The sequence below is a fragment of the Empidonax traillii genome, unplaced genomic scaffold (genome assembly GCF_003031625.1).
Source record: "Empidonax traillii isolate 1590-97213 ecotype Southwest subspecies unplaced genomic scaffold, ASM303162v1 scaffold1630:size80602, whole genome shotgun sequence".
NCBI lineage: Eukaryota > Metazoa > Chordata > Aves > Passeriformes > Tyrannidae > Empidonax > Empidonax traillii.
The window spans coordinates 1-13,052 of NW_020956823.1; the positions used below are offsets into that span (position 1 = coordinate 1).

Genomic DNA, 13,052 nt, shown 5'->3' on the forward strand with positions numbered 1-13,052 from the left:
CCCAGATTGTGCTTGTTTATTATATTTATTACTATGTTATTTATATATATTATTTTCAGCCAGGTTGCAAGTTTTGAATTGCCACAGGCCAGTTTTTTCAGGAAATAGAGGAAAACTGGAAGGCTCAGGTGGATTGGAGGACACTGGGCCTCCAGTTGCTGGGTTGTGCTGGAATATCAAGAAATTGAGGCTCTGAAATGCAAACAACTGGTTTCATGGCAACTGGGAGTCAAGGATTTATCAAATAATCCCAAATAATGTATCAAATGATCCCAAATAACCCCACATCTGAAAGTTGGCCATTTGGAATTGCGGAAGGAAAGTGTGCAGATCCACGGCAGTGAACAAGCTGCTGATAATTTAAGAGTTTATTGCGACTGGGGAATGTAGAATTAACCCTTACAAATCTTTATGGGAAGGGAGAAATCCTCCTGCTTCTAGAGGGAGCAGAACCTCTCGGGCTCCTGCTCTCACAGAGTAAAAAAGTGCAAAATAATGGGTAATTTGTAGGGATTTTACTATCTATCTACTAAAACTGGTAATTTGTATTAAAATTCTCTTGGAATACTATGAGTTCCAGGTCACTGAGTAGCCAAATCCCTCTTCAGCTTCCACCATTTTGGGGTAGATCACCTACAAATTAATAATTTAGAATAATTACAATGCAGACATGGAACAGACAACAGCTTAACATCTGAGATGGCAAAATTCCTTTTACTCCCTATAATGAGAAGTGGGGTTTTTTTTTCAGTTCAGGCTGTTTTAAAATGGATAGAATTAATTTTTTTTTTAATTTTTATTTTTCCATTTAACCAGAAAATTTTCCACATAGCATCAAACTTCCTAGATTTTTTTTTTTTTACCTCGAAATTTTTTTTTTTTCCCCAGAGAAACATATTCTTTATTTTGCCATTATCCCTTTTATTTTTCCTCAAAGCCCATGACAGTTTTTCACTTCCACTGAGGTGCTTCTTGAAGGACATGAGAAAAAACTATGGAAAACTCATTGATCCCGTGTCCCAGAGCCCGGCAGGATCCACAGGGAAGGAAAAGAAACTCTCAGCCCCCTGGGCAGCCCCTGGAAGGGGAAGGTGGGTGCCAGCGTGTCTGGCACTTCCATATCAAGGTGGATTAAGAGCATTAAGGAAGCTTAACCAGCTCCCAGGAGGGAGATTCCCATGGGTTTCAAGGCTTAACCCACTGCAGCAGTTGCTTGGCTGCGATTTGGGTTGAAAGATCAGGGGTTTTTTTCTCCGTGTTTTACCTTTTTGTTGTTGTTGTTGTTAAAAGCTCCAAGTTTGAATGCTCGGGACGTGCTGAGGGGTTCAGGTTTGGGAAAGCTCAGCCCGCACCCCTGGCCAGGTTCAATGGGCATTGCCGTGGAAGTTCTAAGGCCAGGGAAAAAGGGAAAAAGGGCAGGGTTTTTCCGGTTTGATTCAACTAATAGTCCCAATCTAGCTCGGTTTCCAGGTTTTATTGTCATTAAAATATCAGGAATTCCCTGAGTCGTGTGTTCTTTGTGCCACAGGAGGGAAGGACATCGAGGGGCTGGATGTTTCATCCACATTAACCAGCGAGGAAGAGTCCTGAAGATTCACTGTCAAATACTTAGTTTCAAGATCTGGAAAGAAACATTTTTAAAAACTATTTTCCAACCTATTTATTATTTTAAAATCATAGCATCCGTTACCTTTGAAACCTCTCAGCTGGCTCCCACCCGAGAAAAACTTAGTGGGTCGAGAGACTGAAAGGTTTAGAAGCGGCTTTGTGAAGAGCAGGAAAGCTGCAGGGCCTGGAGGGGGGTCAGGGGGTGGCTGGGGAGGTGGGGGCAGTGCCCTGGGTGTGCCATCAGCCCCTGCACCCTGAAGGTCCTTTAAGCACATCTCTCACGTCCTCATCAATCCTCCCCCCCCACCGTGCCCCAAGTGGCTGGGGAATCCCATTTTTGCCCTTGCTGCTGGAACACACGTTTACCTCCCAGCTCCCATGTTTTAGGAGCTGCTGCTGCAGTTCCTCAGCTCTCCTCTGCCAGGCCCCTCTGCAGAGCACATGGCCGGGGCCATTCGTGTGCTCCAACTATTCCTGTGCTCAGGAATGGCATGTGTGGATTATTGGCAGTGCTGGGCTGCAGCAGATCTTTGGTTACAGTCCTGCTGCACTTCCACAAACACTTTAATCCAGCATAAGCCAGAGATGCTGCCCTGCCCTGCACAAATGGTCCTGCAGCTGCACATTTAGCTGCTTGGGGGAACTGATTTGGGGTTCAAACTAACCCAAACCAAAACACGAGCTCTCCTCCTTCCCAGCCTCACCAGTATTTATGCTGGCTCCGAGCTCAGCACCTTTCTGGGGGGGTTAAGACCACAACAAGTGCGTGAAGGAAACCAGGAGCCGCTTTTTGGGTGTTCAGGGGCTGGTTTAAAGGGCTTGTGGAACTGCACTTTAAACTGTGGCTCCTTGCTGAGCAGCCAGATATTCTAAAAGAGGATTAATGATCATAATTTGAAGCCCTGACTCCCAAGGCACACCTTGGATAGGGCCCAGGGTGTGGGCTTGGGCTAATTTTGTCTCTCTCACCTGCCTGCCTTCAACCATTTTGCTCTGAATAACCTCAGGTTGTATCTTCTGTGACCCAAACCAAGCACAACACGTTTCCACACCCACTGAAATATTTCTCTCTCCTCTCCCAGCAGATATTTGCTGTATTAGGTGGTTCCACTCAGTATTTGGGCAACAAAGCAGCGGGAGGAAAATACAGGACCTGGGTGAATTGTGCTGGGCAGTGTCACAATCTGACACTCTTGAGTTGCTCGTTCCTTTCCTCCAAAGCTTTTCTATAATAATCTATGAGTTTCATTAGTGGTTTATCTTTGGATTACAGGGAACTGCAGAGCTTCACTCCTCCCAAATTACATTTATTGTGTCGTTGGGCATCAGAATAAAGTTATGGATCGTGGTTAGTTGCATCAACTCCTTTTGTTAGATTTACAGCCCTTACACGGTACTGTGTGGCTTGGAATTTTGGAAACAATTTCAGCTACTTCTGTAAAACTAAACCCCTTTTTTGAGACAAATTCCCCTTAATTTAAGTAATCTTGTAGGACAATGCAAACACTACTTATGGTGGGTTCCCCCCCCCCCCCCCCCATCTTTCCTGCCAAATTTAATGCATCATGCACAGGAGTTCTTGATTTCAGTCCCAGTCACTTCCAGCTGTGCCCTCTCTTCGAGGGTCCTGCCAGGTGACCAGAATGAACCGGTTTTTTGTCCAGGGAATTGGCAGTTTGTGGGTGTGGGCAGGAGCAGGTGCCTCACCCTCCTGACTGGGGGCTTTGTGTGATTTCCTAACAGCTCCCACCTGCTCAGAGCTGGACACCTTACTCCGAGTTGCTCCCAGTGCCTGCAGAGCCTCTGCCAAACCACCGGTTCCTTCAGCTGATACTGAAGAATTGAGGAATTAATTGAGGAATTAATTGAGGAATTAATTGAGGAATTAACTCCTGCACCCTGCACAGCCAAATTCAGGTATGTGGTTTGCCTTGTGTCATTTAGGAGACGTGGAAAAGATCAAGGACTAATTAAAGAGGTTGGCTGCCAGTTCTGTTTAAACTGTGAGTTTTCTCCTCGACAGTAACTAGGACACTGTGTTATAAATATAATCTCCCAAAATTCCGTGGTGGAATGTTAGGAAGCTCTTAAGGTGTGCCCCAGGTTATTGCTGTTTGTGTGTCAGTCACTGGTTTATTTCTAATTTCACTCCAGCTTTGAGGAGCCAAACTCATTCTGAGGTTTTCTTGAATGTTCTGTGTGGAAGATCAGCAGCAGTGGAAAGGTTTTGGTCTTAGAGAACCTCAGGATCATTTAGGTTGGGAAAGTTCTTGAAATCATCAGGTCCAACCATCCCCCAGCACTGCCCAGGCCACCACTGGCCCCTGTCCCCAAGTGCCACATCCACAGGGCTTTGAAATCCCTCCAGGGCTGGGGATCCACCGCTGCCCTGAAAATACTGGAAAGAAAGTTTTCTTGGGCTGTTTGGCTTTCCAGTCAATTCTGGCTCTTCAAGAGTTCTGGCTTTGCTTTGTTTGCAAAGTTGCTTTTTGGTTATAAAAGTCAAACAAGGCATAGAGGCATTTTCAGGTGCAAGTTTTTAAAATTAAACAAAAAAACAACCAAACTAAACCACCACCACCAACAACAACAAAAAAAACCACCAAAAAAAAAAATCCAACAAAAAAACCACCCAGAAACCAAATAGGAAAAGAAAAATGAAGGGTTTATCTAAAATGATCTGGAAGGCTGCTGCTGAAAAAGCAGTTCAGCAGACTTTGAGATGATACAGATTATTATTTCAACTTCTTATTTCTTAGCACTTTGGATCTTTGTCTGGACTCTCCTCCACCTTCATAGCATTTATTATTGTCCTTAAAAGTGGGATCTTTAAATAAGAGAAGAGTAAAACCACTGACTGTCCCAGCTAAATACTTAAATCACCATTTACACTGAAGCTCCCTAATCTGAATCCATTCAAAAAAATCCCCTTAAATTCCAGAAGAGAGTATTTCCCACTGAAATAGCTGAGTGCACAGGGCTGAAGGGTCCCTGATTCTCTGAAGGGAGGAGTGAGATGGGACAGAACCTGTTAGTCTGGACCTGCCAGCCCAGATCTGGAGTGTGGAAGCACAACCTCCTCCACAGGGGTGCTCCTTTGACCAGCAGCAAAACTGAAGGGAAAACTTGAGATCTGGATTGAAATTCAGATTTTTGGGTGGTGGTTTTTTTTGGTATTTCCATTTAAAGGAGATGTCTTAAAACCCCAAATTTAAATCCGGGTTAATTTCAGTTCTTTTCCGGTGTAGAAATGCTCAGTAGGATGGAAAATTCAAGGAGCTGCAGTTTAGAATCCCTTTAAAGCACAAGGAGGGATTCTTATCTTTAAAGTAAAGGCAGAGTGTTTTTATTTTGTTTTGTGGAGTTGTGTGAAACAAACCCTGGCTGCTTAAACTATTTCGTGCCGTAGCTCTTAATTATCAGAAATTACACTTCTAATGAGAAGTTCCTGCAACCTGAGAGGCACAGAATGCTTACAAAATAGCAGGGTGCTAAAAACCAAGCACCTCTTTCACAGGGCGGGGGTCAGGCTGGGATTCAAGTGCTGCTTGGAAGCCACACATGAAATTAAATGCCAATACTGGTGTGGGTTTTTTTTAGAAAATTCGAGATGTCCCAGTGATGTAACAGGTGGTCTGTCACAGGGATTGCTCTCTGATGTGTTGGGATTTGGAGCTCCAGAGTTCCACACCCTTTTTTTTTTTCTTTTTTTTTTTGCACCCTGAGCTTTTCTGTGTCTGCCAGTCACCACCCACCGCTCTGGCTGTTGATCTGCTTTGCTTCCCCCAAGGATCCTTTCTTGTGGTGGCGTTCCCAGAGCCGGCGTTTTATCCCTGGAATTAATATCTCCCGACGATACCAACCCTGCTGCTCGGGAAGGCAGAGTTTTTCCACGGGAGCCTTGGCAGGGGAGGTGCTGGAGCTGCTCTTAACACTTTAATTAATGCTGGGTTGTGTATGCACAGGTTTTTTTTTTTTGGGGGGGTGGGTTTCTTTTTTTTTTTTTTTTTTTTTTTTTTAGCAGATCCTATTTGGAAACACTGCCTGATATATGGAATGAAAGAAGTGTGCACACTCTCCCTGAGTGCTGCACGTTGTTGTGGCTGTGAACTCTGCACGTTTGTAATGTGAAATTCGCCCAAGTTAATGTGTTGAAAAGTAACAAGTTACTTAAGTTAGTTAAATGTCTCTTTCTGGAGGGAAAAAAAAAAATTACCATAATGGTTACTTTTACTAAAATGCAATTACTGTCATTGGAACAATCAATCACATTTTCTGGTGGAAGGAAACTCTGCCTAGTTTTGAGTGCATTAAAATGTGAGATTTCTCTGCTCTGTGCTCAGAGGAGCTGCACAGGCAACCAACTCCTGGGGGGAGAATCAACTGCAACTTCTGCTCAGATGGTCCTCTCTCAGACTGTTCCAACCCAAACTTCTGCAGTGAAATGGGGCCCAGTGGCTTGTAAAACACCGACCGGAGCGTTGTAAATTCCGAAAGGCTTTCGGAATATTGGACAGAGGTTTTGCTGCAGCTGAGCTTGATTAAGCCCCGAGCAACAAGTTCCCATCTGCAGTCGCCAGTTAAATTCTCAGAGGGGAGAAATAATTGTGGTGCTCAGCTCAAGATGTCCTGTGATCCCCTGAATTATTTTTTTTTTTCAGGCAGTATTGACCACTGCCATGTGGAAATACAGTCTGAGCTGTCCACCCATCACCTGAGGAGGCACGATTCAAAATCTTTAATTTCAGTGGTGGTAGATCGGTGAATTACTGCTGTATTTTTTTAATATTTATTTCTGTGCATGCTTCCCAAGCTCCCTTCAGTACAAGAGGGAAATAATCTGCGATTTTAAGCCACGGGATCTTCTTATGAGTTCATTAAGGTGTTGCATTTTGTGCCTTAAAATACATGCTTTGGTTTTAGAATTTATTCCTTTGTATGAAGAAGTGTTCTGGCTGGTGTTGTGTGGGACTTTGGAGAGATCACTCACCAAAAAACACCCTTCTACAAAACTGACCTTTTACTGACAATGTTTTGCTTCCCATCTCACCATTCTGGGTCTCACAGTAACATGAAATACCCTCAAATTTGATAATTTTAGCCCACTGAGAGACTTACCACTAGATTAGGACACCTTGTACATCCCCTTGTTTATCAAAATCTTCTTGCTAATGAGTCACTATCTCCTTTATCACCCTCCCATTAAACATCTTCAGGTTAATACATCTTTTTCTGGAATGATTACCTATTAATAACCTGTTAGGATTACCCTGCGCTGCAACACCTTCCTGGGACAGATAATTACTGCAGTGATAGAATCTCAGGAGCGAGAATATTGCCCTGATGGTGGAAATGGAGGTTAACACTAAAGGGTGCTCTAATTAGAATTCCAAGGCCTGGAATTGGCGCGGGGAGGGGGGTTGATTTCCTTGGCTCGAGGCCTAATCTCGTTACGTTGTTTTGGACTGTGAGGAGAGTGGGTTTAAAGATCTCCAGCGGAGCAAATGGGATGAGAGGGAGTTCTAAAGAGCTTAAAGAATCACAAAAGTGTAACAACTCCTCCCGAGCGAACCAGGTGATAAAAGCCTTTCTCGGGCTTGTTTGGACGCTGCGAAACTGGGCTCTCCTGAAAAACAATTCCAGTTTTTGGGGGGTGTCAGAGAGAGTGAGTCCAAGTCCTGGAGGGTTTGTGTTACTACATCTACTGCTACACTAATATATAGGTGTAAACCATTAATAACGTGCTACATTTTTATTTTTTAAAATGCTTTTAGACTTGAAATGCTAAAAAAAAAAAATCACTTAATTCTGGTGAATATATGGAACATAATATTATTCAGTCCCTACAGCTCTTTCAGGTAGATTTTTAGAGCGTTAATTTCCAGCAGTTCTACGGGATTCGTGTCAAGCTTTGATTTTGGTTGACTGATGGCACAGGGAATTCAGGTATTTCAGTCTTTTCTTCGGTTGCTTGTTTTGTTTCTTTGACAAAATTCTGCTGCCCCTGATGTGGAATAAAATAATTTCTATAAAATAAAACAGAGGGAAAGAAAAGTTAGCCAAGGCCTTTATGAAATCTAGTCCAGGACTTCTTTGATTAGCAGGAATTTGGGTCTTGTGAGTTATCCAGTCTCTGCATAACGTGTAAACCCTTAATAATGTGTTGCATTTTTATTTTTAAAAGTGTAACAGTGCTGAAGAATCACTTCATTTTAATATATGTAACATTCATATTACACACCCTCTACAGCAAGACTGTTTATAACATTAATTTCCATGAGTTCTAAGACATTTGTGTGAAAATTAATTGATACGTTTGACTGGTGGCACAGGGAATTCAGACATTTTAGTCCTTTTTGTTTGGTTTTCTTTTTGTTTTTTGATAAAGTTCTGCTGCCTTGATATACAATAAAAGAATATCTATAGAATAAAAAAGGGAGAAGGAAATTATAGCAAAGGCTTTTATGAGATCAAGTTCAGGTCTTTGAATAACAGAAATTTTGGGTTTGTGAGCTGCCAGTTTCTACCTAATGTTCTTATTCTGTGTTAAGGTTTGTAAAATGTGGATCCGTCAACATTTTAAAATACTTTTTTACAGTATTATAATGTATTTTTCTCCTTTAGATCGCATGTGATTCATTTTACATACAAAGAGACCCACCCATTCCATAGAAATACGCACAAAACAATAATTCTAAAAAAAAAATTCCCACTTTTGCTTGAAAACAACTTTCAAAAGTATCGACATCAATGGCTTCATTTCAGTTCCACTCTCAGTAATGCTCCAGATGAGAAACCAGCTGGAAAGCACAAACTTTCTACAGGCAGAATTTTGGGTGGAAAAAGAATATGAAATGTTTGAATGAATTCATTTTGTATCTTCAGGAGTCTGGGTGAGATTTGTTATTCGAGCCCTTGACTTTTCATCCTGGAGGTATCTTTTAGTGGGTTCAATGTGTTGGTAAACATCTTCTTCCTTAATTTTTTTATTTCATTTTCTTATAATGACTCCCCCTTCCAATAATCACTGGGATTCCCTTGGATCTTCTGGCAAAATATCCAATTGAATGCTGAGATTCTGTGGCTCGTTACAGTTGCTGGAATTTGACTTGAAACCAAATCAGATCATCTTCTGCGTTCTAATCTTGCCCGTTTCCACCTGCTGGTTCTTTGCGTTGGAACAATCGACATTTCCCGGTGGGGGGGGGGGGTTTCCATCCCACCAAACAAACCCCTGTCCCCGAGTGGGGATGTGTCTCTCCCGGGGAATTCCCTGCGGATTTGGATCAAATCCATCGGGGGAAGGCGTGTGGAAGGAGGGAAACTAGGTCAGCTGAGATGCTCACTGAGGCTGCTCGGGAGGGGCTGGGAGAGGAGGAGCCTGATTCCACACCTGGTCACTTCACACCGGGTGACCCCGGAGAGCAAAAATACCTGGAATGGTGGGGCTGTGCTTGGGGACACAACAGGAATGGTCCAAGAGCTGAGGAGAACAGACTGAGCTCCCAAAATCCTGAGCTTTGAAACAGTGGAATGAACCACTTTGCTTTCCGCTGTTTAGTGAAGGTAACAGCAGAGCCTAGTGCAGGTTATTTTCCAAGTGATTAATTTTGGCAGTTTTCTGCTGAAATTCCTGCGTTTTTTTCACTTAAGCAGAGTCCTGCCTTGGTGATGCTCCCGTTCCCCAAGGAGGAGCCAGCCTGGAGTGTGTGTTCCTGCTGTGTGGGCAGCGTGTCCAGACCCTTTCCTCCACCAAAACACACCTCTTTTCCCCTGCCTGCCTTTATCCCTTTTCCTCCTGTCACTCCTCCAGTTTATTTTAAACTTTAATTTATACGGAGCTTCTGCTTTCTCTATCAATATCACATCATTATTCTTACCTGATTCTCTTGATAATTTGTTTGCACTGGAATTCTTGGCAGTGAACTAAGAATTTCATTGTCTACCTACTCTCTTTTCTCTTGGAGAGTATAATAGAGTGGGAGGGAGAAGCCTCATGGTAATATTTTTATATTTGAAATGTAGCCACACTTTATGTGCTCCTACACATGGTGCTACTTATAGCTAATGAAACAAGTCTCATCTTGTGGTCTAGAGCTTTTCTCATTTTGGACTATTTTGGGCTAATTCCCCTCGTTTCAGCTCGCTCTCGTTAATGCTGCTTCTCTTCTCCGTGGGATGGTTTAGGAGGGGACAATTATCCCTGCCTGGCGAGCACAGCCAATAATCCTCACCCTAAAAACGAGGCAGAGCGAGCGCAGTCAATGGGATGGTGCCTCAGCCGTGCTGGCCATTTCCCCCTGGACTGTGGTGGAGGAGGATGGATCCTTCAGGAACACAGAGAGTGCTTCCTCTTCTCCACCCAGCAGTTTCTGGGACGTGGTGACACCGAGCTCGGTGTTTTCCTCCTCTCCCGTCCGAGGCTCTCGGGACCCCAGACTTCCCACAGTCCTTCCTGTGACAAATCCAGCAGTGCAACCGTTCTAACTCAAAGCCAACTTGGTAAGCTGAGGAAAAGAAAATCCCACATCTGCTGGGCAATTACTAATTTAATATTATAACGCTGATTTTTTGTTATGTATCTTTATCGAGTAAACAAAGCATATACGGCAGGTAAATAGAATCCAGTTTAAAAATAGGTTACCACTGGCAGAGCTGGTTATTTTTAACCCCAGTTTCTTTCCTCTGAGAGAAAAAGATACTTTCACAAGGCACACAGTTTATGACAAAGCAGAGCTTTCCTAGTGGCACATCATCCCTCTGCACATCCATCATCTCCCGTGCCCGGGAGATTATTTGTTCTGCTGCGAAGATTCTGGTTTGAACCAAGTTTACTACTCACTTCTCCTCTCACAGAAACTATTTTGCAGCCTATTTTTAGGTTGCTTGGATTTCAAAGTAAACTGGGAGTGCTTTGACAAGGTTTGAGGACTGCACCTCACCTGAATTCAAATGGCACAGCGAGGAGGAACCTGCTGAGCTCTCCTCCCTCTCAGCCAGGTTTGACAGTTGTCACCTGATGGAAGAGAGAAAAATCACAGGAGTCACCCAGAGAGTGAAAAACCCACTCATTGCAGACCAAATTAAATATACATGGGGAAAAAAAAAAAAAAAAAAGCAGGTACTGCTGGTGTATGAAAACACACAGTTTGACTTTCTTTTTCTTTTTTTATTTTTTTTTTGGCCACTTCTTAATACTTGTAATCTTTTCGAGGCATCAAAACATTTGTAATGGGTTTGATGGGTTTAAGATTTTGAAATGGGTTTAAGCTGGTTCATTTGAGTCGGATCGTAACTGCCAGCGACGAAACTTTTAAAAAACATTTTAGGATCAGTTTTTTAATATTTAATATTTAACACACACCACCTGGGAGGCTTGTTCAATCCTTGCTACTGTTCTCAGAAATATGGAGGTTAATTTTTGTGTCTAACTGCAGTTACATTCATCAAACGCCTTTTGTGTGATCAGCTGATTGAAACTCGAGGGTCTCTCTGAGGAGACGTGAAATACATGAAATAAAGGCTGTTCCTCCCCACAAACACCAGGACAATGCTCACCAAGGGGACAGAGTGTCCTGTCTAGGTGTGGGGTAACAAAACAGGTGGCAGTTGATTCTTTTGAGGGGAAAAGTAACCCTTTTGTTCTCGTTGATGCCATCGGTGTCACCCTGCGTGCCTGTTCTTTCCTGTCCCACACACTCACCTGGCTTGATCACATCCCAGTCCACTTGCTGGTGGATTGTCCAGCAGCGCTGGGGCTTTCCTGAGACTGATACAGATATTTTTCAGGGGAATATTTCTGGTGGAAGGTTTCCCAGTGCAGATGGAGTTGGAGAAGATGCCGTTCCTCCCCAACTCGAGTCTCTCTGTTTGTTGTTAATAAACAATTCTGGGAACAAATTGCATGGGAGATGCAATTTCCTTTTTATGTGCCATGGAACTCTCAAATGTCAGCAAACTTAGCACTAATTTCCTTCCTTCTTTCTTTCTTTCTTTCTTTCTTTCTTTCTTTCTTTTTTTCCCCCCCTCTAGCTTATTTTTCCACAATAAACACTTGTCTCAGTTTCATTATCATAAATAAATCCTAATTTCCTGTAATATGTGTGCCAATCTGGAATAAATCCCTATGTGAATTTTCAAAATTTAGGAATTCAAACTGTTTGTTCGGGGTTTTTGGAGCCTTTCAAGCCTTTTCAGACCTCGTGTGAGACACAGCCCCCAGGTTCTCAGTGCCTCATGTCACAGTCAGCCTGATACCATTAGTTAATGTTATTTATCAAATTGAAAAATTAGTTAATTGAAAAAAAATTAGTTAATTTGCTCGGTTTTGGAGCAAAACACAGAATTTTGGGTGTTTGTAGCGTTGGTTATCAATTCAATTAATGCAGTTTGCAGTTTCCCTGCCTGGCCTGCTGGTCCCTCCAGAGGTATCGCTGTCCCCGCAGCCGGGAGCTGATGAATCCATTCGTTCTGCTGCTTCCTGGGGCACAGCTGTCCCAGCTCGCTGCTTTTTTTTTTTGTCTATCTGAGATCTCCTTAGGCCCGGGGGGTGATTTACTGCCCCACGTGCTCCCTGTGGAATTTGACAACCTCACACCTCCCAGAGTTTACCTGTCTTTGGCTGCCGCCTTTCTCTAATTTACAGACCATCTCACGCCCCCTCCGTGTGACAGAACCTTTTAATAACCTTTTTATGTCATAAAGTCCTTTTGCCACCTTTAGACTTTTCCCTTTGGACCCGCTCATCAGGTGATGCAGTGCCGACAGTCACTCGTGACGCTCCTTTTTTCCCCCCCGTGTTTATTAAATAAGCAACTTTTAACCGCGCCTTTAACCCCGACCGTGACCTGCTTTTTGAGCTGTAACTACGATCTTAAGCTGGGACTGGTAAAAAATACGCCTTGTTTAAACCAGCGCCGTGATCTTGCGAAGATTAGAGGGTAACTTGAGAAGCGCTTACAGCGACCAAAATGATGGAGCAACTGCTCTGTGAGGAGAGATCGGATTCTTCGGGATTTTTCCGCTCTGCGGCGAGAACTCTCAGCGCAGACTTGTGGAGGAGGGGGCTGTAAATTCAGGAGTAGCGTGGGAAAGGTGCACAGGGCGTCGTTTTTCGTGCTTTCCTCGTCCCCGAGGAGCGGGCAGGGCACAAACACCAAAGGTTCTTAAACCTCGGGGAACCAGAGGCTGGAATGCCGCGGGAGATAGAGGAGGCCGAGAGCATCAACAGGTTTTTAAATCGCCATCAGTGGCTGTTGAAGTGAAACAAAAACCCTGCGAACACACACACACACCCCAAGCCATCGCTCGGGGCACAGACTCCTGCTCGGGAAGGGCTGATTGCAGGAGGTGGAGGTGTTACAGGCCCCGGTGGCATCCAGAGCCAGGAGAATGTGTTGGTGAATATTATTCACCCCCAATTAGGCATTTTTTTTTGTCAGGGC

General features: G+C 43.6%; 1 long non-coding RNA gene across 1 annotated transcript in view; it reads left to right on the forward strand.

The window, feature by feature from the left end:
* The first annotated feature begins 3,414 nt into the window (after positions 1-3,414).
* LOC114070624 overlaps positions 3,415-13,052 on the forward strand; it is a 75,845-nt gene continuing 66,207 nt past the window's right edge. Inside the window, exon 1 of the long non-coding RNA XR_003573946.1 lies at positions 3,415-3,525. This is a non-coding gene — a long non-coding RNA (uncharacterized LOC114070624). The remainder of the gene's footprint in view (positions 3,526-13,052) is intronic.